This window comes from Pinus tabuliformis, chromosome 4_2 (genome assembly GCF_031772625.1).
Source record: "Pinus tabuliformis cultivar Carrire ecotype Pingquan chromosome 4_2, CPIR1, whole genome shotgun sequence".
Classification (NCBI taxonomy): Eukaryota; Viridiplantae; Streptophyta; class Pinopsida; order Pinales; family Pinaceae; genus Pinus; species Pinus tabuliformis.
In genome coordinates, this window is record NC_142304.1 from 438,708,194 (window position 1) to 438,712,476 (window position 4,283).

The following is a 4,283-nucleotide window of genomic DNA, read 5'->3' on the forward strand; positions in this document are numbered from 1 at the left end:
CTCTATCATCATAATACCTCTTAGACAAGTACTTCTTCTTGAAGAGCCTTTCAAATGCATGCCAAGTCAAATCATCCTCATATATTTCCTTGAAATTCTTCATCCCTCTCCTATTGACAATACTTTTGCAATTAAGTTTGCCAAAAAACCCAAATTTCATGATTGAAGCAAACATATCAAGAGAAAGTATCATGTGATCCAATATGAGGTAGAGGCCAAGAGTAGTCATCTAAAACATTGTTACATTAAAAGCTAGGTTGTGTATGAGTCCACACTTTCATTGATTACCTATTGCCACTTTATGATAAACTGGTTTATAGCTTTTGGAAGTGAAAACCAGTGAATTAAGAATATTATATCATTTTTGTATTATTCCTTAGGTGAATTATAAATTAAATGAACATTTGAGAAAATTTGAATATTTGTTAAAAATATTTGAATATTTGAGAAAATTTGAATATTTGTTAAAAATATTTGAGAAATTTAATATTTGATTAATATTTGTTAAAAATATCAACGTCACTCACCATGATGTGATTCTCTACCAAAACAGTTCCAAAGATTATGATTCAACCAATGTCACATCATTAGTCCATATTTTGTGAAGTACAATGGGAAGTCGGCTCTTCAATGCTTGGTTTGGTATAAATTCTAAGGAAGCAACCATTGATTTGAGCAACCATATCATTTAGTTAAAAAGAAAAAGGCCCGGGTTCTAAATTTCTAATCTAATCTACGTAACGTAACGTGAGGCACAGAAGAGGAAAAGGCTCACGCTGTGATTCAAGAAAATGGAGTATGATGATGATAATGTATACGACTATGATGATGCATATGAATCAGAAGAAGAAGTTTACGATATGCAGGTGAACATAGCGGCCAGCGATGGTAATGACAATGACAGCTGCATGAAGAAGTACACCGTTTTAAGTTTGAAGGACATTTCTGAGCGTCAGCACAACGCCATAGCAACTGTTTGTAATGTGCTTTCAGTCTCTGAAGTTGAGGCAGCCATTCTTTTGCGTCACTTCTATTGGGATATTAGTAATGTGTACGATCAATGGTTTGCAAATGAGGAGAAAGTGAGGAATGGCGTGGGGTTATTGTTACATGAGCCCAACGTAAAAGAAGAAGAAAACTCAATCAGGTGTCCAATATGCTTTGATGATTACAAGATGGGAGACATGAAGGAACTCAAGTATTGCGGCCATCGCTTTTGCGAAGAGTGTTGGAGACTTTATATTCATACCTCAATAAATAACGACGGTGTAGGATGCCTCAACTTACGATGTCCAAATATAAATCCACGATGTGGTGCTGTTGTGGGTCAAGATATGGTTTTTTCTTTGGGGTTATCTGAGGAAGACGCTAGCAAGTATACAACATATCTTGTGAGGTCATATGTCGAACAAAACACAAGGGTTAAATGGTGTCCAGCGCCGCGTTGTGAGTACGCTGTGCAGATTGACGTTGTTACTGTTAATGCAAGTCGGGAGGTTGTGTGCAATTGCTCCTATAAATTTTGCTGGAACTGTTTAGAGGAATGTCATTGTCCAGTAGACTGTGACACTGTGAAGAAGTGGGTTTCCATGATTAATGAAGGCGAATCACAGAACTTGTATTGGATAATTGGTAACTCTAAGCCGTGTCCCAAGTGTAAACGTGCAATCGAGAAGAATTCTGGGTGCATGCGTATGACATGTTTACAGCCCTGTGGGTTTGAATTCTGTTGGATATGCCTCCGTCATTGGAACGTGCATGGCTATGACACTTCGGTAGCCTGCAACCAATATCGCCCACGGGAAGTAGGGGAAGATAATTCGTCCCATGAATCCATCCCAGAAGATGTGATGAAACTGACCGCTAAAATGTCGTCAGATAGATTTGTATTTTACATTGAGAGATGGAAGGCAAATGAAAAGTCTCAGGAAAAGGCATTCTCTGATCTGCAGCGTGTGAGAGTGGTGGAGTTTAAAGAATTGGTTGATAGTCTTGTGCTGAGCACGAGTCAATCTCGCATGAGAGGATTCAAATGTGTGGTAGATGCATGGCTACAGATAGTTGAATGCAGGCGTATGCTGAAATGGACATATGCGTACGGCTATTATCTTCCGCTGCTTCATAATGACGCCGATCGGGGTAAACAAAAGCAAAATTTCTTCGAATTCCTTCAAGGGGAGGCTGAGAATAGTTTAGAACGGCTTCATCAATGTGCTGAACATGAACTCCAACAGCAGATGGAGGGTGTCCGCAACGCTGAAGCTCACATTGAGACCAGCGACATCCATTCAACTTCGAGGGATTTCGATTACTTCTATAAAAAACTTGAAGGGTTAACAAAATCCACCACTGCCCATTTTGAAAAGCTAATTCAGGCCTTTGAAAACGGACTGTCCGAGGTGCAGTACTAAGTATTAATTACTTTTGGCTGAACATCATTGCCAATGGAAAAATTACATTCCATCTTTATTTTAAGTTTATTATATTTTTAGGTTTTAAAGCGTATTTAGTTTTGGGATGGTGAAATGAACTTAGAGATAAAATGGTATTTTCTGAATTTTTCTCCGGGTGGAGATGGTTCTAAATGTAGTAAATATTTTTTAAAATTATAAGCTTGGTGTTTTGTTTGTAAACACTAATAATAAATACATTTATTTTTTTAAAAGTGCATTTTAAACAATAAAAACTATTTTTTTTAAGAGATTGTTATAAATTTAGTAAGATTTTTAAAAATCATAAGCTTGGTGTTGTTTAATTTGCAAACACCAACAATAAATACATTTATCTATTTAAAAGTTCATTTTAAACAATAAAAATGTTTCTTTTTTAGGTTGGATGTTGTTTTAAATTTAAAAAAGATTTTTAAAAATCATAAACTTAGTGTTGTTTAATTTGCAAACACCAATAATAAATATATTTATCTATTTAAAAGTGCATTTTAAACAATAAAAAAATCATAATGTTACTAAAAATTATAATTATAATTTTTTCTAAAATATATTTATCAAATTTAAGATTTTTAATAATAATAATAAGACATTATGATAAAAAATTATTTCTTTAAGAACAAGTGTCTTAGGTCTATTTTCCTACCTTCAAAATATATGGATAGGTCTTTTTATAATTTTCAGATTTCATTATCAACTATGTCATCTTCATTGCACCTTATGTCTCATTGTGCTCGGTTATGACATTGGGTTCTCTTTGTTGCATGTCGGAACTTGTGTGGTAGAGCTTACCACTCCATGGATCCCCAGAATAACACCTACTTGTCATTTTGGTGCTCATTCTACATCTTCATATAGGTGAGGATTCCTCCTCTAGACCTACTATGACTTGAATTGATCCCCATTTCTCTCTCTTCTATAATAGCTAATCATACCCTATGGAGGATGCCTATCATCTTTATGTTACTTTGCAATCACTAATGCTTATTGCAACTACTATCTTGTGCATACTACCTAGCTATTATTTTCCCTTGCTTATATTATTGTTGTTGCAATCACCTTTGACCAATTTCCATTTGCATCACCACTTACCTTCACTTGGTGACCTTTTCTTTCTTACAGAGATCATTGCAATGAGCGGATTTACCTTTCTAGCCTCTTTGCTTCATGCTTATAGTCATTTTATCACTTGGGAACTAGATGCTTCCCATTTATACCAATTGTTTCTTCAAGATGTTATTCTTTTGCATTATTTTCATAAATATTAACGAACCAAAGACAACAAGTTTACTATTCTCCATTTCTCCCACTCATTAAAATAATGAGAATGAAACCAATCACACTATTATCTCTTCTTTCAGTTCATTAAACCATGAAGAAGACACTTACTAGAACATGATTTTGTCTCTTTTTCAAGCTCATTACAACCTCATGAAAAAGATGTCGTATCAAGTATCCTTTTATCTTTTCTTTTTGGATCATTAAAACTGAACGAAAAGGACACTATTGAGTCTAATTGTTTTCTCTTTGACATAGTGATTTAAAGCTTTAACAATATCACATATATAAAGGAGTACAACAAAATCACAAACTAGTGGAGATCCATCTTAATTTTAGATCTATCAAACACTAATAGGATCATACCCCTTTAGGTGCAAACCCCTTTTTGAGTGCAAAATGTGAACAAATGCTTCCCACCATGAGAGATTTGATCCCCCTAAATACTTGATAGATTGAGAGAGAAGATGGATCTAAGACACTAACTCCATTTATATATTTAAAAATTCATTTTAAACTACTAAAATTCATAATCTAATAAAGAACTGTTTCATCAAA

General features: G+C 34.5%; 1 pseudogene; it reads left to right on the forward strand.

The window, feature by feature from the left end:
- The first annotated feature begins 791 nt into the window (after positions 1 to 791).
- LOC149169840 (putative E3 ubiquitin-protein ligase ARI8 pseudogene) lies at positions 792 to 2,411 on the forward strand (annotated as a pseudogene).
- Positions 2,412 to 4,283: the final 1,872 nt, after the last annotated feature.